This window comes from Cryptomeria japonica, chromosome 4, assembly GCF_030272615.1.
Source record: "Cryptomeria japonica chromosome 4, Sugi_1.0, whole genome shotgun sequence".
In the NCBI taxonomy this organism is placed as follows: Eukaryota; Viridiplantae; Streptophyta; class Pinopsida; order Cupressales; family Cupressaceae; genus Cryptomeria; species Cryptomeria japonica.
Window position 1 is genome coordinate 27,290,007 of NC_081408.1, and position 24,361 is coordinate 27,314,367.

The following is a 24,361-nucleotide window of genomic DNA, read 5'->3' on the forward strand; positions in this document are numbered from 1 at the left end:
TAGGCTCATTATCCAAAGCTATTTACAGAGAAGAAAATAAGCGAAAGTTTTTAAAGAAAAAACATGCTCACATTTTACTTTTCACAAAATGGGCTAAAATTTTGTAAAATAAAAAATCCATGCCTATTTTATGTTCTAGATAACATGAGTGCATTTTTTTGAGTGTGAAATATGATGTTCTATAAAATAAAAATCTCTCTCTCTCTCTCTCTCTCTCTCCACTCTTCTTCTCACATTTCTCTCTACCTAACTCTCCCTCCTCCCTCCATCCTCTCTTTGCTTTTATCTCTTAACCTTACCTATCCCCTCTCTTCCTTCCTCTTTCCACCACCCTAACTCTCTAACTCATTCTCTCTCTACCACTCCCTCCTCCTTTCCCTTGACCATTTTTCTCACCTATGTATTACTCTCCCTCTCTCTCGGTCTTCTTCTCTATCTCTCTTACTCTCCTCTTTATCTATTTAGTGTTTTTCCCCATTTCATCTCACTCATTCCCTCCCTCCTCTATATTATTTTCCGCACCTCTTTTGTGCATCTCATTCCTTGTCTCCTTTCCTCTCCATCATTTTTAATCACCTCTCTCTGCCACTCTCTCCCTCCCTCCTTTAGTCTCAACACTTTTTCTCAACATCTCTCTCTACCTACATCTTCATTCCTCACTACATCTATTTATCTCCATGTCTATATGTCCATTTCCCTCAATCCCTCCCCAACTCTCTCTCTATCCTACCTTCTCTACTCTCTCCCTTATCTCCCTATTCTATCTCTCTTCCACTCTCTAACTCTCTCCCTCTTTCTCCATCTCTCCCTCTCTAACTATTTTTGACTCTCTATTTCTCTCCCTCTCCCCATTCCTCCCTCACTCAATTCTTTATGTCTCCTTCCCTACCTCCCCCTCTCTACCCATTTTATCACTCCTCTTTATCTCTACCTAATTCTATCTACTCTATATATCTCTCTACCTAATTCTCTCTCCTTTCCTCCTCCTCCTCCTCATCCTCAACTCTCTCTCTCTCTCTCTCTCTCTCTCTCTCTCTCTCTCTCTCTCTCTCTCTCTCTCTCTCTCTCTCTCTCTCTCTCTCTCTCTCTCTCTCTCTCCTCGTTACCTCCCTTCCTTCTTTCATCTTCTCTTTCCCTTACCTCTCTATCTCTCTTCCTCTAACTCTCTTTGTCCATCCCTCCTAGCTTCACTTTTATTTTCATATCTTTCTCTACCTAACTATCACTATCAATCTCTGTCTTACCAAACCTCTTACTATCTATATATCCCTCCATTTCCACCTCTCTAACTCTCTTTGCATCTCTATCTTTCTCAATATCTCTCCCTCTCCCTAAATCCACCCAACTCTCTCATTTTGGCCTTGCCACTCTACTCTTTTTATCTTTCTCTACCTCACTTCTTTAACTCTCCCTAACTCTCTCTTTGTCTTAATCATCAATTTTAAAATTTTTTTTTAGTTCAAATAGGGTACGCCTTCAACATAATAATAAGATAACAATATATAATTATATATTAGTGAGTATAAGACAATATAATATGATAATGATATAATAATAAATATATAATAGTATATTATCAAAATAATAACTATGTAATAATGAAAATATCAAAGATAATCATTAAAATATAATAATATAATTATAAAGATAACCATAATATATTGATAAAAACGTATTTATATATAGTTTGAATGACTGATGACATGGAAGTTGAGAAATGAGAATGAATATTAAAATCAAATCAAATGGAAGCAAAGAAATATTTATAGCCTTTAAGCTCATTATCCAAAACTATTTCCAAAAAAAAAAAATTAAGGAAAAGTTTTTCAATAAAAAACATGCTGACACTTTTCTTTTCACAAAATGCACTCAAATTTTGTGAAGAAATAAATATTTAAGAAAATTTCATGGTCAACATATCACAAGCACATTTTCTGGAGTATGAAATATGATGTTCTACAAAAAAAATGCATCTCTCTCCATTTGTTTTTCTCACATGTTTCTCTACCTAAATGTCCCTCTCTCTCGGTCACTCCCTACCTCCCTCTAGCCTCCCCCCCGCCCTCTCTCTCTCTCTCTCTCTCTCTCTCTCTCTATATATATATATATATATATATATATATATATATATATATATATAGATATATATATTTCTATTTCTCGCCTTGTCTACCTCTCACTTTCTCCCTCCCTCATCTCTACACTTTTTCTCATGTCTCTCCTACATCCCACTCTACCATTTTTAATCACCTCTCTCTACCACTTCCTCCCTCCTTTAGTCTCTACTATTCTCCTCACCTCTTCTAATCTCAACCTCTCTCTATATTCTTCTCTACCTATTTATCTTTGTATCTCTCTCTCCCTCCCTCCTAACTTCTCCTCTCATTTTCTCAAATCTCTCGAGCTACTTACCTCTCCCTCCCACACTACCTCTCTATCTCTCAACATCTCTCTCTCCTCTACCTCAATTTCTATCCAACTTTCTCTATCTTAACTTCTCTACTCTTTCTTATCTCTACCTCCCTCTTTCTAACTTTCTCCATCTTTCTCTCCATTTTGCCTCTCTAACTCACTCTTTCTCTCTATATTTATTTCCCTCTCTCACTCCCTCATTTATTCTATTATTTATCTCATCTCTTTCTATTTATCTCTCCTTCTACACCTCTCCCTCTCTATCCATTTTCATACTCTTCATTTTATCTATACCAAACTCTATCTATCTCTTTGTACCTAACTCTCTATCATCCCCCCCCCCCTCTCTCTCTCTCTCTCTCTCTCTCTCTCTCTCTAAATCTCTTGATAACACTCTCTCCACCTCTCTTCCTCTCTAACTTTCTCTATCTTTCTATGATCCCCTCCTAGCTTCACCTTTTTCTAATATCCCTCTCAATCTATCTATTACCAACCCTCTCTCTATCTACCTCTCCCTCCTTTTCTACCTCTGCAACTCTCTTTACATCTCTATATATCTTAATATCTCTCCCTCCCCCTCAATCCCCCCAACTTTCTCACTCGCACCTACCTACTCTACTCCTCTCTCTCTCTCTCTCTCTCTCTCTCTCTCTCCATCTATGCTTTGTTAACTCTCATTTTGTCTCAACCATCAATTTTTAAAAATAAGTTGTCTATTTCAAATAAGTTACCACTTTAGCATAATAATAGAATAGCAAAAATATAATTATAATAATAGAGATGATTAAATAAGCTAATTATGATAATATTATAATAGCTATATAATAATATATTATCAAAATAATAACTATATAATAGTAAAAATAAAAATATAAGAATATAATAATAAAAGAAACAGTAATATATTTATAACAATAATATAATATAATATAATAAAAACAATATAATGATATTTTCAAATATCTAGGTGTCTTCTACATAGATTTTTCTAAATATAGGTGTACTAATTCTTATCTTTTACATTAGTGAAATTAAATATATTGTAATTGATAAATATATATACACCTCAATTTAACAAATTATGAAAAACATATTAAAATTGTTTTAGATTAGACAAAAATAAGTTTTGAAGGGACTTGAAACATTATAAAGAAAACCATCCAATCAAAGACAAAATAATAAAGACAGGACAAAGTCTTGAAAGACTTGACAAAGATTTCATTAAACTTTCATTCTTTTGAATTAATTTATGAAAAACATATTAAAATTATTAAATCTCTCAGATTTTGCCATTTAATTGGCTACCCAAGAGGGCTAAGAGATTTAGAATGATTGGCTATGTCATGAAGAACACTCATCTAGATTAATATTGATCTCCGTGTGGAATTTCCCTAACAACTTTTGTAATTTATAATTCAATGCATTTATACTGATCATAGATAGCGTTCTCTGCCCAAGATTATTTAAACATTGTTTACCTGAGAAAATCTACCACAGGTAAAGAATAATCAGAAGATATAATTATATAATCAGATCAGAAGAAATCAAATTACATACAAGTCGCAGCAGACATAACAATGTAAATACGACGCATACACTGACTTTCATATATTTTAACCAATAAGACTGAATTTAAGTTTAATAGGTCTATTATCTAAATGGAATGACAATAGTAACATCGAATAACTAAATTTCCAAATGGTGGCTGGAATCTAGGCTAATAATTGCACACAGTCTGAATAAATATATATTCTAAATAACTATATTCACCACTTACACCTAAAAAAAAATAGCCTTAAAGTAAACCCAAATGAATAATAAATCATTTGAGATTTGTAATAGTAATTGAATATTAATTACTATAGAAGAGATTATTAATTTATACTACAATAATTATATTCAACGAATAGGTAATCAATCAAACTAGTACATATCAATATTTTTTATAATTCATTCAAATAGTCATAATCAAACCATCTCCAACATATTATTATTATTATATTTTTATTAATTTATTATGATTATTGTACAATATTATTATATATAATATACTGCATTATTGATAATATTATTTTATTATCCAATTTTTTATATTATTAAATTATATAAACATAACTAAAATAATATTAATAATTCATATTTTTTATATTATATATATGTTTAATTATATATAAAAAGTTTTAAAAGATACTGACTCTAAATAATTTGAAAAGAAAATTTAAACATTCTAAATATTATTTTATTGTATTTCAAAATTTGTCTAAGAAATTTCATTTATTGAATTGCATTCCTAACCTCTTTGAATCCTAACGTGAACTATAATCCTAATTTAAACCTAACTAAAAAATTGCTTTTATAACTTCAATAAAACACTAATTGAATAATAGTCCTAATCCTAATTGAAATCTTTCTATTTTTCAAGTTAATTAATAAGAAAGCCTAGAGATATAGAGGGTTTCATTTTTAATTTAATAAAATTATTTTAGTTAAGTGGAATAATAAAAAATGAAAGCATATGTATACATATACATATCCATATACAAGCTAGTAGCATCCACAAGCACAATTAAGTAATAAAATTCAACGCTAATAAAATTTGCATGCATTCAAGATTAAGGTGAGAGTTAAATTAATATTATTAAGTAATTAGGATTAGAATTCAACTATAGTTAGGGTTAAAGTTACAATTTTGATTATGATTCAATTTGATTTAGTGTTAGATTAGTGTTCAATTTCATTTATAGTTACAACTCAATTTGGTTTGTTGTTATGTTTAAGATTTCATATAAAATTAGAGTTAGGCTTGGTTTAGTGTTTAATTATGTTTAATTACATTTAACATTGGGATTCAATTTTTATAGGGTTAGGGTTTAAGATTTAGTCTGGTTTAGTGTAAGGTTTGAGTTCAATGAGCATTAATGTAAAGCAAAATATTATGTATAGATTATGTAACTTGAGTTAGTTTATTAACATTCTGTAAATATGTGTAATTTATTGAATACTAGAGAATATATTTTTTTAAATTAACATTTAATAGGTATTATAATTAGTTTTATTATTTGAATAATAAAGGCAAAATTTATTTGTCATGGTAGTAACATATATCAAATTTATGAAATATTTATATTATCAAATTACATGAGGATAACGAAAATAAAGATCTAAAAAATATAAAAATTCACATACAGATTCAAACCTAAAAATTTGACAAAAAAACTCATTTAGAAAATGGATGCGGGAAATCCGCTAATAAGATGCATTTTTTGTAAATTGAAAACTTAAAAATCATGTATCTAACTATTTAAAAATTAAAAAATGAACATGGAAAGAAAAATTCATTGATATAATTGGTGTAAAAACATACAAATTAATGAAAATTGGATACAACCGATTGCAATAATACTTTGCAATAATACTAGATAACAGTAAGTACTAATATGTAAAATACCAGAATAACGTCTTTGCACACAATAAATCAAAAGCCCACCAAACTATTCTGAACACTTCAACCATATAAAGAAGTGGGCGATTCCAAGAGCAGCCATAGCAACTAAAATCCAAAGCTTCACGGCTGGTGAGGATGTTGCAGCCTTAACTTCCATTAAAGTTTCTATATCAATAGGTTTCTTCCAATTTTTCTGAATGCCAGCAACATGGCCCATTCCTTTGCAACTTCAAACAATCTAGAGGCCATATACAAGTCCCTCTCATGAATGTATGTTTCTCCGATACTTGGGAAATGCCATTCTATGGATTCAGTATTTGCACTATTTGCATTGTTTGCATTATTTGCACCCTTGTGTACTGATGCTAAGGGCAAAGCAGCTAACATGAATAGAACAATCAAAACAAACTTAGTTCTATACCAGAATGTCATCTTTGACCATGTCCTTTGGTTAGTTATCTCAATAGGTCTATCACCCAATATGACCTTACCACCATATTTCTTTGCTTCTTAGTATCCGAGTAGTCTTCGATATTTTTCATAACGAAGCTCACAAGAGTTGCAAAGGCATTATAATCGTTACTCTTCCACATAGCAACCATAACATCAATAAATCTGGGTACCACTGTAGGTCGAGGGTCTCTAGGTTTCACACTGAGAGCGGGTGGTGAACTCACAATACTGGTTCCCACTTTTTGACCAACTTTGACACATGAATATTTTGAAAAAATCCTTCACTTTCTGACACTTATAAATTTTAAACCGTTAAGAATTTGAAGATGATATAAACTAGTGATTTTTAACATCTTGTTTGTAGATTCTAAATATTTTTTTTTCAAATTTGTTTGAATAAAATTTTATTGTTTTTTCCATCTCCCTCAAAAGGTAGTTTTTTACAGCAAACAACATTTTTTAAGAGTGACGTGTTTCCCGAAACACATAATTTTTTTTCTATAAATGATAAAAAAATTAATTCTTTTGAATTTTGGTTTGTAACATCAATACCCAGGGCATGCAGTTGGTTTGATAGTGATATGTTGAATATTTTTTATTTTATTAAGTTTTGAAGTTTGACTAATTATAATTTAGATATAGGTGTATGTTTGAACACATAACTTGTTCTATATATATCAAAATTCAATTTTCTTTTTTTTGCTGGAAAGAAAACATCAATACCTAGTGCACAGATATTTTTTTGAATTTTTTTGAATTAGTTTACTATTTTTCCTAATTCATTGAACAAAGAAGTTCATGTTCGGTGAAAAAACTACATTCATAAGAAATAAAATAAAAAATATATTAATGAAATTAAATATATTAATTGTTATACTATTTGGAAATCTTATAATAAGGACTAAATACTTAAAAAAAAACTTTTAAATGAATTAATTTGACCCCCCAAAAGGTAATGTAAAATTGGTTTTTTATCAGCATTTGATAGATGCAAAGGAGACTCCATTGCAAGTATGAGTTAAAAGTAGAGAGGTTCTATCCAAGAAATTTTAATCTAAGAGCCTTTGATTTAACTCTCTTCAATTAATTACTTAAAATGGGACCTCTTAAAGCTTAAATCATTATATTTTTAAAAAAATGTATGATTTCAGCAAAAATCAGGATGTACCATAAAGTGGAAACCAACTTTGTGAGTTCACCCCGGGGGCTGAATCAATCTTCTAGTATTTACAACTCTGTTAATCTGATTATTTATCCACTGGATACACAAGTAAAAAAATGATATGCAAAAAAACAAAGCAAATAAGCACATAACCATAACACCAATATTTTATGTGGAAACCCAGAAAGGGAAAAATCATGGTGGGATCGAGTACCCATAATATTATTATACTATGGCCAGTAGTAAAGCAATATTATATGAGGGGAATGCACATGCATCAGGCACACTGCCTAGAGCTCACTGCTCAATTACAAAAGGGCTACAACTCGGAGGAAGGCTCATTTCCTTACAAGATAATACAAAATGATTACAATGAGTAATGAACTGAAGAAAAGCATCAAACTATACCAAATAACAAATCTGGTTAGGCACAAAGGGATCCACTGTTGTTGTTCTGATAAACTTCTCTTTTCTGCTCTACTGCTGATTACTGGATCAACAAAACTTAAAAAGCACACGTGAAACTTCACTCAATCGCTCCCAAAATCACCTCACATATCATATCACCACTCAAAAGAATTAACCAAGTTGATCTTATATATCTGCACTAACAAAAATGATCTCCCACAAGTTTGCTTCTCAAAATATCAAAATATGAAATGTGTAGCTTCAATTAAAGCTATGAGATTTCCATAATCCATTGCATTATTTATTTGTTTCTTCTCGATTTGATTGTGTGAGCAAATTTTTATCATCAACATTTTGAATCACACTCTTTGATTCATCATCGGGATGAAGAAGAATTCTAAGGAGATGAAAGATGAATCACAAAGTGTGATTTTAAATGTTGATGACAAAAATTTTCTCACACAATAGAATGCAGAAGCAACAAATGAATAGTGTAGCTTCAATTCGGCTCAAATCTTCACAAGACCATATTTTGGATGCAAAATATATTATCACACACTTCCCATAAGTCGTTCCAATTACCTCAAACTTACCAACAACCACAAGAATCACCTCAAAGAATTTGATCCATACATTACACCACTAATTATGAAGATAACCCTGTTTTACTACTCTACTAGATACCGAACCTTCTAACATTCTTAAGAAACAACATTGGAGGATAGCATTGCATGATAAACTACTTCTCATACTCAATCAACTTAATTCTGATCACAGAAACCAAAAACACATCACCAGAAATGAGAAATGCTCACCAACATTGTACATCAAGTATCACCAATAGACTTATACCAAAACTTAGAGTTCAAGACATCCAGATATCCCAAACTCCATACTGGATAAGATCAATAAGATAAGTTGCCATCAATAACAACTCCTAAGAAATCTCATGTACTAGACATCATCAATCTTTACTAGAGCATCACCGAAATAGTGTCTTATGCCAACATCTTCATCCTTGAAATGTTCAAGAATAATTCCCCAATTGAGTCAACATTTTTTTTTGCTTTGCACACAAACTGCATTCAAAATAGGAACCTCATCTTGTTTTTCCATCTCTACTAGTGTTTTCCTCTAATTTTTATTCTATTGAAATTTTAGAGGAGATTTATAATGGGATCCAAAGATTTATAAATTATATGGAAATTTAGGGGAGAAATACTTATCTTGGGCGAGCCTTTAGAATTATAGAAACTAAAATAACTTGGAAGAGGAAGTCACATTGCAAAATAAGTAAACTTGGACATATCAATCAATGGTTTTGGGAAGTGTATGAGAGCATAAACAATTCTTTAAGTAAAGTTCCCAAAGTTTTATCTATTCCAAAAGAACCGAGAAACTGAATCATGCTGAAACAAGTCAAAAAAGTCTTAGAGAAATGAAATGAACATGTACAAGGAGCCAAACTTATTGATAACTTCTAATATCAAAGGATGGGTTAAAAAATGTTCAAGATATAGGAAAATTTAGTCCAAAAAGAGTGCTTGAGGAATGATTGAATGTAAACACTTGAGCATAGGTTTAAGTTTAAGTTTGTACTTATGGACCTTGGTGAAATGGAACATTAGTGGACTTTCCTTTCAACCATATAGTAGTTGAGAAAGTGAAGTTGATAACTACATCAGGCCTCATTTTCCACAAAGTTACTCCTAAAGTAAGCTCCCTTTTCTTTGTGAAAGAACTTGTCTAGAACCAGAATTCACAAATTTCTCATAATTCTTAGGATAAATTTGAAATGTGTGACACTCTATTAGAATGCAAAGCATTAATGAAGTCCTTATATGTCGACCATTCACAACGATAAACTACAACATAATATTGTAAAAATCTCTTATGGACTAAGAAGAGAGATGGTCGACATGTTGAGCATAGAGTTTGCAGTGAGAAAGGAGTTAGAGCAACTGTGTTGAAGAATAGGCTTTGAGAAAAGCGTCAATCATCAAATTAAAAAAAATACATAGGTGAGTAACCTAAGTGTTGGTTTTAGGAAACTATATTTCAAATTTATAAAATCTATGAATATTCACACTTGAAACTAGAAATCAACACTCATGTGATGGTAGCCATGAACTGTTATTTTATATAATAAATGAATGAGAGATCACATATCAAGATGTTTCTATATCAATAACATAGATATTAGTGATTAGATGCAGTGTAAATAAATTTGAGGGGCACAAAAGAAACACCCAAGGAAAACAAAACCCGACATCTCAATAGCCTATTCTAGTGATAGAGTCGATGCTCTAGTTGTAGTTCCATGGAATGATTTAATGAATAGAATGCATAAAATCATCACAGTCATGTGAAGTAAAAGATAATGAAGCCTTGGTTACTAAACCATATTCAAGAGGTTTGATGAATATGAATTTAATGGATTCTCTATGAATTGATTATGCTTCAAAACCCTTGATGATCAATATCTTGCAAAAATCAACTAACACAAATCACAACTTGATGTTGTAAGATGAAATGTTGAGGAAGATATCAAGGGCAATCTAATTGAGAGGATATTTTAATAATCAAGACTGTTGAAGGTGACTTTAATGGATATCTTAATGAAAGAATTGAATAACAAAGGCACATAGCATTAGTTTGAATTCCAAGTTTTGATATGGGATTGAACTCTAGGAAAGGGTATAGAACTTGAATTATTGTTGAACACTTTTATAATGACCCTAAATACTCACATAATTGTGAAACATTATGCTTTGTGTTTTATAGATTCTTACAAACATGAATGAATATGAGTTTTGTAGTGATATGAATTATATGTTGCATGACTTTATAAAAAAAAGGTTCTTTGCGATATTAGTACATATATCCAATCTTTGTGAAATGAGAGAATCGTTTTTTATAGGTAGTTTTGAATGGTATTATTATAGTTTTAAGGATTATTTTTTGATATGGTAATGTTTGGTGTTATATGATGCTAACAAATGAATACACTAAGCATTCATGATTGTAATTGAGTCTAGTTTGTAGTTGTAGTATAAATGCCTCCTAAGGAGACAAAACTTGAGGAATCACAACCAAGGTTGACAAAAACATTAGAATCACAAAAATGACGTATGAATATATGGGTGTACTCTATGAGTCCAAGATATCATCAAGGTAGGATGGAATTGGAGAAATTGACTTGGGGCACAATGATATTGGGAATTTTAAACCAAGGATGTATGACCCAAATATCACACAAAAGGAAAGGATGATGGTTGAGAATGGTATTGCAGAAGTGGTTTGGTTTCCTTCCACTATCCAGAACTATGAATTAATTCTTGAGTGTGATAGAAACTATTTGCACCTCACAAGGCTAATCACTACAGAAGGAAGAGTCATCATAAGATTTGCACCTAAAGCAATTGAAAACGCTTTTAACATTCCACACATTAAAAAATACAATATGTGCAAATAAAAGAGATACAAAAGTCTTATAGTGAGAATCAGGACTGATGTAAGAGTAGGATGAACTTTAAATAGTTAAAAAACTCAAGGACTCACTAATCCAAGCTACCAAAGAAGAAACTTTAGAGAAGTGAGTTCTATGAGGAGTATGGAGATAGGGTAACATTGTTAAGTAGGGTAATGGGGCTGCCACAGTCACAATTGTTTGAAGAATGGATGTTCTATTATATTGAGTGAGTCTTTGTGGGCTAGAAGGTCATTGTTAAGTCTTTGTAGGAAGTGGCATGTTCTTGATGGGATCATATAGATGATATCAGATATAATCCCCGTCATCTTCTACTGATTAGGTACTCAAAGGTCTATACAATCTTACCTAATAACACTTAATCTAGAATAGATCATTTTTCTAATCTCAAATCCATCTTTAAAATACACCCAAAAACCCTCAAGGGTTCTCTTATCAAGGGTTCTCTTATTCTTGTCGTATCTCACATATGCCCTTTTGGCCAATCCAGTGGTATCATAAATTTGTAAACCATAGTACTCTATTTTATCTGCTAACTTTTATTCTTGAACTATTCAAATGCGTGTATCATCTCCAATTCCAACCATAATAGGATGTGACACCCCTTATATCTCTCTATCTTTCAATATTTTGTAAACTAAAAATTTTTCCTATGACCTTTCAACGGACCAACTTGATGGATGGATACTTGGGTAGTCGGTATGAATAATCCTCAAAGCTTGATATTTTTCAAAAACCTTGGAAACCAGATGATTCAAGCTCCGTGCTTATTAACTAACTCCTTTGCAATATTGGACAATCTCTAATGCAAGCATTCATGTAGAATTCTTGCACTATGCATTGCAATGGTATCGTTCACTAGTACGTACTATCCTCTTGCCTATGCCTCATTTTCTATTTATCTTTGACTTCTCATATGGAAGTGTTGTCCAGGATAACATTTTTATACTGTCAATTGTCCCTAATTGTTTCCTACTTCATTAAGATATCTCAACCCTATATGTATCTACCTTGTCTCGTAAACATGTATAACACATATGACGTCATTGTGAATGACCTTCTATCTTCAAACAATTGTGTATTATATTATTATATTATATATATTATATAATATATAATATAATATAATATTATATTATTTTATATATTATATAATATATAATTATATTATATTATATATTATATAATATATAATTATATTTTATAATATAACATTATATTATAATATAATATAATATAATAATATATTATATAATATATTATATATATTATATTATATATTATTATGTTTTATAATATAATACAATACGTATTATATAATATAATAATATATTATATAATATATTATTATATTATATATGTTATTTTAAAATAATTTAAGTATAAAAATCGGATATCCAATAAAATCAGATGTCCGATTTGCTGAGACAAATATATTTCGACAGTGACAAGTCGTGAGTCATTTTTAACTCATGGGCTGCACGACTTTATAAAAATCCAATATTCGGTACACCTGATATCTAGTGTTTTGGCCAAAAATTGCTAAAAAATAGATTGAAAGGTAAGAATTTTATTGTTTTCAATCATTTTCATTCATTTTTTGTATTTTTTGTTAATGTTTAGTTGATTTTTCATTGAAAATATGGTTTTTTTCATGAAAACTAGGTTTTTTAAAAATCAAATACCTAATTGTTTACATTCAATTAGGTTAAAAATGGGGGATAACAATGAAAACATTGATCAACCACAACTGCAACAACCAAACCCTCCTTTGCCAAACCCCCCCTCAATTCTGGTTTTCATTGCACAAAATTTGAATGAATTGAGGGGGATTGCAGAAGTATATCGTAGGATCCCTCATCTAAACCCAATGTTTGATCCTCTAACATTGATCATAAAGAGTATGGAAACCATGACTGAGGAGCACAATGTCGTCCTTTTGTGGCAAGATTCTATTAGGGAAAAATATGCAGATGGCTTGTCCTATAAGGATATCAAGGATCTGGAGATATCCAAAGCCGCTATCGCCTCATAGTTTGTGAATCCCCGCGCTGGTCAGCTCGTAGATCCCAAAAAAACAAAACTTTCTATTAAATGGTGCACAAATGATGGTATAGCGAAAAACTTTTGGGATCGTTGACCTGGATGGTTTTTGACAAACCACCCAACAACAATCTTGATGTCCCCTTCTATTTCATAAAAAAATTGTATGGTGAGTTTGTTTTATGCAAACATGTTAACTACTTTGACATCCAACCTTTCCAGGGTGTAGGTTTAGGTATGCCCCAAAATAGACCCAGGGCAGTCAGAGTAGTTCAGGGCCCATATGTCCCCCCTCCTCCTATTGATCCCCCACTTGCAATGCAGCATCCTGATATCATTTGTGAGGCAGCTTCACGGACCATATCGGCTATTCACTCTTTGAGTAGCCTTTTGGTTTCTCAGGTTGGGTTAGTAGCTCAACCTACTCTTGATGGTAGTGGTGCACCTTGTGGCGCTGACACATCATCCTCAACTCCACACATATGCATGCCCCATAGTTGTGTCATGTTTGGGCATGCATGCTTGGGTCCAGTTGGACAACCTGTTGATCCTGCTGCAAATAGTGCAGATTATGAGGTGCATGTGATGCATGATGCACCAGATATTATTACATAGACTGGAGGATACCCTAGGGAGTCCTCACATGCTAGAGGCGAGGAGGCACCGTCATCATACATTTATGATGTAGTGGTAAGATTTGTATTTTCACAGTTCATGTTATATTTTAAATGAATATTTATAATCTAGATAATATTAAGTACTAATTTTTATTTACATGGTCTATTTAACAGTTGATGATTGAGGAGGACTTGAGACAGATTCAAGAGGGCACCTTATCGGCCATTTCATTTGAACTTGATAGCTTGACAGTACATATATTATTGCACTTAGTCATTTGTATTTTATTGTACATACATGTTCATCATTTATATTGATATTAATTAAATTATGTAGTAACTTGCATGTATATCTTATTTTACTCTTGTAGGGCATAAGTAGCACGAGTGCAGGGCAGTGTGATTTGGGATCTGGTAGTGTAGTTGGAGACAAGGGAAAGGTAATTGAATGGAAATATGATTGAATCAATAGTTTAAATAACTTATAGTGATTATACACATCTAGACATAGATTGATAGTTTCATATACTTGTTGTGTATATATACAGAGAATTCTTGGCTTCACATCCTTGATGACTACACTCAGTATACCTGAAGAAGAAGAAGAGATGCCTCGTGTAGATGTGTATTTATTTTATTTTGTGATTAGTAGATATAATTTGTTATTATCAGTGACAATTATATGCTAACTTGTATCAATGTCATGTTTTTGAACATATGTAGGCTGTGTATGAAAATATTCAAAACATACCTCCTCTATCGAAGACATACATCAAGAGTCTTGCAAAACTGAAGAGAAAATGTGGAGATGAGGTAAACATGAATAGTTCAATTATAGTTCATTTTTTATGTTAACTTTTCGAATGTGAATTATATAATATAACTAATATTAATCATGGTTTGTTTTTCTTGTGCAAGATCCTTCAGAGCTGAGCAGTGCGGCGAAGAGGATCGATTTTGATGATCCATAAACAACATAGGATGTTATATATAGTTTGTGATGCTTACATGTCTAGTTGGCAAGTATATTTTGTATATGGACATACATTCACATATTTAGACATATATTTTGTTTCAGTTGGCGTTTATGCCATATTTGTGTATGGACATACATTTGTAATCATTTGACATTTTTATATATACAGAAGTTGATATTCGATCATATAAATTGTTGCTCATCTGTGCATGGTGTTATCATGAAAATCTTTAATCTTCATTCCAATAATTAATAATAGTTAATAACGGTTATTTAATAAACAATAAAATTCATTTCATTTCATCGTAAGTGTTGTTTGTATAATGAACGATATAATTCATTTAATGAACAATACAATACAATTCATTTAATGAAAAATACAATATAATTCATTTAATGAACAATAATTGATACAATTAATTATTACCCTATGCTCGGTCCTATTTTGCCCCCGACCTCAGTCGAACGCTCATAGTTTTCTTAGGGTAGCAGTTTTTCGGTTGGCGAAAAAATCGTCATTATCACTCAATCAAATGTTGTCGCATGGCCAATTTCTTGTTCTGCTCGTCGCGATGATGAACTGTCAGCTCTAACATGTACAGTTAGGCATTATTACCCTATGCATGCTCCTATTTCCCCCCCAATACTTGGTCGAACGCTCGGGGTCATACCCTACCGACGTCGTCCCTTGAGCGCCCTAAGTGCTAAAAATTGTCAAACTTTGACAAGCCCTAACTCGGAATTCGTGGCACCTGTGAATTATCAATTTGAACCTACGGGGCCATGAGAGGGGTCCCTACAAAAGCCTATCTTGATTTTTCAAGTTGCTCTACGATTTTATTAGGGCAGCAATTTTTCGATTGGCGAAAAAATCATTAGTCTCACTCAATCGAATATTGTCGCGTGGCCAATTTCTCGTTCATCTCATCACGATGACGAACCGTCAACTCCGACATGTCTAGTTAGGCATTATTACCCTATGCATGATCCTATTTCCCCCCCCCCAATCGATCAAACGCTCGGGGTCATACCCTATCGGCGTCGTCCCTTGAGCGCCCTAAGTGCTAAAAATTGTTAAACTTTGACAGGCCCTAACTTGAAATCCGTAGAACCTACAAACAATCTGTTTGAACCTACGGGACCATGAGAGGGGTCCCTACAAAAGTCTATCTAATTTTTTCAATTTTCCCTATGGTTTTATTAGGGCAGCAATTTTTCTGTTGGCGAAAAAATCATCAGTCTCACTCAAGCGAATGTTGTCGTGTGGCCAATTTCTCATTCTGCTCGTCGCGATGATAAATAGTCAGCTCTGACATGTCCAATAAGGAATTATTACCCTATGCATGCTCCTATTTCCCCCCCCCACTCGATCGAACGCTCGAGGTCATACCCTACCGCCGTCATCACTTGAGCACCCTAAGTGCTAAAAATTATCAAACTTTGATGGGCCCTAACTCAGAATCCATGGCACCTGTGAATGATCCATTTGAACCTACAGGGCTAGGAGAGGGATCCCTACAAAATCCTATCTCGGTTTTTCAATTTTCCCTATGGTTTTATTAGGGCAGCAATTTTTTGGTTGGCAAAAAAAATCGTCAGTCTCACTCAATCGAATGTTGTTGTGTGGCCAATTTCTTATTCTACTCATCGCGATGATGAACTGTCAGCTCTGACATGTCCACTTAGGAATTATTACCCTATGCATGCTCCTATTTTTCCCTTCCACTTGATCGAACGCTCGGGGTCATACCCTACCAACGTCGTCCCTTGAGCACCCTAAGTGCTAAAAATTAGAAAACTTTGACGGGCCCTAACTCGGAATCCATGGCACCTGTGAATGATTCATTTGAACCTATGGGGCCATGAGAGGGGTCCCTACAAAAGCCTATCTCAGTTTTTCAATTTTCCCTATGGTTTTATTAGGGCAGCAATTTTTCGGTTGGCAAAAAAATCGTCAGTCTCACTCAATCGAATGTTGTTGCATGGCGAATTTCTCGTTCTTCTCATCATGATGATGAACCATCAGCTCAGACATGTCTAGTTAGGCATGATTACCCTATGCATGATCCTATTTCTCCCCCCCCCCACTCGATCGAACGCTCGGGGTCGTACCCTACTAGCGTCGTCCCTTGAGCACCCTAAGTGTTAAAAATTGTCAAACTTTGATGGGCCCTAACTTAGAATCTGTGGTACCTATGAATGATCCATTTGAATCTACAAGGCCACATGAGGGGTCCCTTCAAAAGCCTATCTCAGTTTTTCAAGTTGCCCTACGCTTTTATTAGGGCAGCAATTTTTTGGTTGGCAAAAAAATCGTCAGTCTCAGTGAATCGAATGTTGTCATGTGGCCAATTTCTCATTCAGCTCGTTGCGATAACGAACCGTCAACTTTGACATGTCTAGTTAGGCATTATTACCATATGCATGCTCCTATTTTGCCCCCCCACTCGATCAAACGCTCAGGGTCATACCCTTCTAGGGACAGAAAAGTTCATGGTACATTGAAAACTCCACATGGTACTTGCAACAAGAAGTATTGAGAATCTTAAGAGGAACACAATAAAATGGTTTGAAAGATTCAAAGGCCCTTTGTGATATTTGCAAAGTTGGATGGAATTCATAAAAAAAATTGTACAACATTGTTTGGCTTGATTCCAAGAAATGTTTGGGATGCGGTGTGCGATCTCGATTACCGATTCTTAATTTCAAAACATCCTTTACATTAGGTGACACTCTAGAATTACAGTGCCAACATTGTTGAATCTCCTCCTTCACATTTTCATTCAACTTTCTATCAACACGTGGAAGCCTCGCACCAAAAGCCCATGTATCTTGTTGAAGTGGATCGTCAAGTCTTTGTCTTCGTGCAAGTACTCTATCCAAAGTTTTATAGTTTATGCTAAAATCAACACAAGTTTGTCTCATCTGACGAGCCTTCCTCAATTGATGGCTTACTAAGGAGGTTGTAATCACTCTTTGAGCGGCTCTTTTATCTCTTTCTTTGGTATTCTTTCCAATAGAATTGAGAGTGTCAAATAGATTTTTTGCAATAATAGAATTTCTCTCCATCTTCTTGTTCATACGAATCTTCAATTTGTTTAGCAATGGTCTCATCTTTATCATCTTTAGCAATTGAACAAATAGTTGGCATTGGTCGGTCAATGTCTTATTTCTAAAATTTTGGTTGAAAAGTTGTGTAGCCCACAACCGAATGGTTCTTGTTGACCTCTTGCCTTCAAGATTCACAATAATGTTTTCATTGATTTCAAATAACCATTTTGGGGTTCTTGAAGGTCTTGGATTTGGAATTTTTCTTTCATCCATGAGAGGCTCTTCATTTCTAAAGTAATTAGGTGTTACATATGGTTCACTTGGTTGAGCAATTCCACCTTCAATGTCAAAGTTTTCCACATTTTCACCTCCTATGTCAAAATTTTTCACATCTTGACCATTTTCATTATCACTTTCAACATTTTCAACATTTTCAAAATTTTCACTTTCAAAATCTACATTTTCATTTTCAATAACTTGTGGCACATTTTCAAATTCAATTTCCTCTTCACTTGAAGTAACATTAGCAATATTTAACATACCTTGTCTTCTCCTCCCATGACATTCTCCATCTCTTTCTCTATACACTTCAATTTGGTCAGTTGAAAGTTTTCTTTTGCGTTTAGACTTCCAATGAATACTACTCCTCATTTTCCTCCACACATATGCTCCTACATGATTGACAATGTAAGATTTGACTTTTAAGAATCTCCCAAAAGCACAAATTTGTCTCAACCTGTTTGAAAACCCGTGATCATCGACAGAAAATAGAATATGTAGACCGTGGGCCATTGGAATCCACAAAATGGCCCACAAGGCTCTTTTTTATGTACATTAAAATTGGATATCCGATTTTAATGTATAAATTTTTGGTCCCCAAAAATTTTCCTGTTGCCGCCTTTTTTTTACTGAACTGCCACATTAATGGCAATGGCAGATATTAGATATCCGATTGAATCCGATATCGGATTTTATTAGTCATATTTTAGAGAGAGAGAGAGAGGAGAGAGGAGAGAGGAGAGAGAGAGACAAAGAGATAGAGAGAGAGAGACACAGAGAGAGAGAGAGAGGAGGAGGAGAGGGAGAGAGAGAGATTAGGGGAGAGGGAGAGAGATAGACAGAGAGACAGAGAGACAAAGATAGAGAGAGAGAGATTAGGGGAGAGGGGGAGGGGGAGAGAGAGAGAGAGAGAGAGAGGAGGAGAGAGAGAGATAGAGAGAGAGAGGAGAGGGAGAGAGAGAGAGATTTGGGTCATATTGTGTCCTAATGAGTCATATTGTGTCCTACGACCCCTTAGGACACCATATGACCCATAACAACATAGTTTAGTGTCTTAAGGGGTCATATAGTGTCCATATGACCCTTCACGATACCATATGGTGTCATAAGGGGTCGTATGTTGTCGTTAGGGGTCATATGGTGTCCCATGAGCCCATATGAACCCTTAAGACACCATATTTGGTCGTTATGGGTCATATTGTGTCCTAGTGAATCATATTGTGTCATATGACTCCTTTAAGACATCATATGGCCCCTTAGGATACCATACAACCTGTTATGACACCATATTGGGTCGCTTTGGGCCATATGGTGTCCTAAGGGGTCATATTGTGTCCTACGACCCCTTAAGACACTATATGACCCATAATGACACATCTTGGTGTCTTAAGAGGTCATATGGTGTCCTAGGACACCATATGACCCCTTAGGACACAATATGACCCCTTAGGACACAATATGATGCCTTAGGACAACATATGACCCCTAAGGACAACATAGGGCCCCTTATGACACCATATGGTGTCGTTAGGGGTCATAGGGTTTCCATAGGGGTCATATGGTGTCCATAGGGGTCATATGGTGTCCTAGGACACCATATGACCCCTTAAGACACCCAATTGTGTCATTATAGGTTATATGGTGTCCTATGGTGTCGTAGGACAAATATGACCCCTTAGGACACCATACAACCCTTTATGACACCATATTGGGTTTCTTTGGGTCCTGTGGTGTCCTAAGGGGTCATATTATGTCCTATGACACTTTATAACACCATGTGACCCCTAACGACACCATATGGTGTCATAAGGGGTCCTATGGTGTCCTACGACCCCTTAGGACACCATATGACCCCTTAAGACACCATATTTGGTCGTTATGGGTCATATTGTGTCCTAGTAGGTCATATTGTGTCATATCGCCCCTTTAAGACATCATATAACCCCTTAGGACACCATATGACCCCTTAAGACACCAAATTATATCGTTATGGGTTATATGGCATCCCATGAACCCTTATGACCCCTTAGGACACCATACGACCTGTTGAGACACCCTATTGGGTCGCTTTGGGTTCTATGGTGTCCTAAGGGGTCATATTATGTCCTATGACCCCTTAGGACACCATATTACCCCTAATGACACCATAAGGTGTCACAAGGGGTCCTATGGTGTCCGACGACCCCTTAGGACACCATATTACCCCTTAAGATACCATATTTGGTCGTTATGGCTCATATTATTTCCTTATGGGTCATATTGTGTCATATGATCCCTTTAAGATATCATATGACGTATTAGGACACCATATGACCCCTAATGACACCATATTGGGTTGCTTTGGATCATATTGTGTCGTACGACCCCTTAGGACACCATATGACCCATAATGACACAATTTGGTGTCTTAAGGGGTCATATGGTATCCTAGGACATCATATGACCCTTAATGACACCATATGGTGTCATAAAGGGTCTTATGTTTTCCTTAAGGGTCATATGGAGTCCCATGAACCTTTATGACCCCTTAGGACACCATACAACCTGTTATGACACCACATTGCGTCGCTTTGGGTCCTATGGTGCCCTAAGAGGTCATATTATGTCCTACGACCCCTTAGGACACCATATGACCCCTAATGACACCATATAGTGTCATAAGGGGTCCTATGGTATCCTACGACCCCTTAGGAGACCATATGACCCATAATGACATAATTTGGTGTCTTAAGGGGTCATATGGTGTCCTAGGACACCATATGACGCTTATGGACACCATATGACCCCTAATGATAGCATATGGTGTCATAAGGGGTCATATGTTGTCCTTAGGGGTCATATGGTGTCCCATGAACCCTTATGACCCCTTAGGACACCATACGACCTATTATGACACCATATTGGGTTGTTTTAAGTCCTATGGTGTCTTAATCTCTCTCTCTCTCTCGCTCCCCCTCTCCCCTAATCTCTCTCTCTCTCTCTCTCTCCTTCTATCTTTCTCTCCCCTAATCTCTCTCTATCCCTCTCCCCTAATCTCTCCATCTCTCTCTCCCTTCCCTCCCCTCCCTCCCTCTCTCTCTCTCCCTTCCCCCTCCCCATCTATTTGTCTGTCTGTCTCTCTCTCTCCCTCTCTCTCACTCTCTCCTAATCTCTCTTTGTCCCTCCTCTCTCTCTCTCTCTCTCTCTCTCTCTCTCTCCCTCTCTCCCTAATATCATATACTAATTTATTTATAAATTAATATATTAATATATTAATAAACATTAGATTAATTACAGACAAATTTAGTTAGAGAATTTACTTATTAAAATCAGATGTCCGATATAATCGGATATCTAATTTTTGTAGTCAAATTTTCAAATTTCACATTTCGGCTCGGGAATGCTTTGGTATTTGGCTTGGAAGTGACAAGCATAGAAAGTCAACTAAAAAAATGTGTTTTTTAGTATTCCTTGATTTTCCAGACTTTACACTGGTGGCTGATGACTTTTTTTGTATCCAAAATTGATAAAATGAAAAGGGTTTTTTAAGGACATTCCCAGATTTACAACAACATAAGGCTTGTCTTATTTCGACTTTAATAAATAATTATTATTTATTTTCTAATTGAATTCTGACAAAGTCTTGATTGATAGACTAATTGAAAAACACTCATAACTTTCAAACGGTATAACATTTTTTGAATCCGAAACATGTATCACATCCTATGCTTTGTCTACTATAGGGAAAAATTAAAAAAAACTAAATTTCATAAGGTTTTGACCAAGTTAAGGTGGTCAGACGTAGGAGTTTCTGAATTTCTGAAAAGTTGTAGTAAACAATTCATAAATAATTATTTACTTTATAAAAAATTAAAAAAAAAAATGTGTCACATCCGGATATGATTCTAATACTTATATTATAAATATTAGAAAAAAATATTATGATTTGATTGTGATTAGGGTGGTCAGACATGCGTCTACTTCTTAATTTTTTCCTGAAATTTTAGTACCATTGCATTGAAATTTGAAATTTTCATCAAATAGGATTTTTTTTTCCAAAAAACAACTAGTATCTTAGAAACTAAATTCAATTTTCTATATATTCTCTTCTTACATATTTTAAAAATAATGTTCACAACTTATTCAAATTTTCATGTCAAGTTGCATAACTCTGATTTTCTAAAATTTTATTGCCACTTAAGGGCCTATTTTGGCACACCATGATCCTGCACATACCCATATACATATACACATATGTATATGTGTGTGTATATGTATATACATTACATATACATATATAATTTTTCAAAGTAGATCCTTAAAATTAGATCACTAAGTGCACACATCAGATAACTTGCACCAAACTAATCAAAAATATAAATTTTTAATGTGTATGAACTAAGGTGTGTAATAAGTGTATATATTTTTAGTTTTAAATCTAGATAAGTGAGTCAAAGTTATGACTAAAGTTATAGAGAAATCAAGACACTTGCCAAAGAAAATAAAAGAAAATATTTTAACTCAAAAATTTTAAAAAAACTTTATGGATTGAAAGATAAGAAGTATATAGATGTTTTGGTTGTGATTTCAAAAAAATCCATTGCAAAACATTAAAAGATTACATGGTTGAAGTTTGAATACATTTTTTATGTTAAAAACAAGAAATTAGGAGCCAAAAGAGATGTCCAACTAACATTATTTAATCAATTTCTAAATATTCCATTCACCATTCTAGTTAATGTTTACAAGTGTGGAAGTTGACAACTAACATTATTTAATCCCTATCCCATCATCACTCATCCCCATAAATCATATCCTCAATCCCTAAATATATTTCATTCATCATTCTAGGTAAGATCTACAATTATGGAAACGATCTAAATCATTCTTTGGCCCATTTATTTGAACCCCAAACTTCAATACTTAAAATATTAAGTTCTAACCCTTCTCTCCATTTCATACTACAACTTATGAGGTAACTATGTGTGGAAAGTTGGAAAATGACATTATTTAATTCATATCCCACTAACATTCATCCCCATAAATTGTATCCTCTATCTCTAAATTTTATATTAACTATTCTAGTTAAGGTCCACAAGTGTAGAAGTGATCTAATTATTCTCGCCCTTGAACCCCCAAATTTTAAAATTTAAAATTTAAAATCCAAACCATTTTTTCCTTTTTAGACAACTTATAAGCATGTACTACATGCTTGCTTGTTCTTCTTCAACTTATTTCATTATCATTGAATTAGCTCATCTACAATACTAACTAGGGAGAACTTCACCATTTTAGTAGATTCACTAAATTAAGAAGAACTTGACCAATTTAATAGATTTGTCAAAATTATTTATAAAAACCATATATTCTTATGTAGATTCGTAGTTCAAAGACTAAGACCTAACGTTGAGAACAAATCAATTTTTTAATTACTATCATAATTTAAACTTTCAAGATTTAAAAATTGATAAGTATGTAAATGAATAAGAGGCATTAAATTATGTTATGATCTCTAATTTCATGAGAATGAAGTAAAAGTAGAAAGTTTATCCTGCATAAATTATTTTATATATTTTTAACGAATCAAATTATTAAATATTATATTCTAGATTCAATTTTATTTATCTATCCTTGAAATTAAGGAAAATGTTACTTATAGTTTGTATAAATTTTAATACATCTTCAATTTCTTAAAATGTCTTTATAGTAATCTAAATCCCTAGCTACTAAATCTAACATAGTAAAAACCTCTAACATAAAAATAGATATAGGTATAACCTATTATGAAGCCTAATATAACCATATACAAATGAAAAATGACATTTTTAATATAAATTTTAATATCTTTTATGTCTAAACTTTTCAATTTAAATCCCAAAAATAAAATATGACAACCTAAATAATGAAGTTTAAGATGATAAATTTATATATATAAGCAATTCATACTTATTTTTGTCTTTAGAGTCATGCTACACAACATAATCATAACCTTTGGTATCAAATCAAGTTCATTATAACTAAAAAACACATTATCAATCTTAAAATA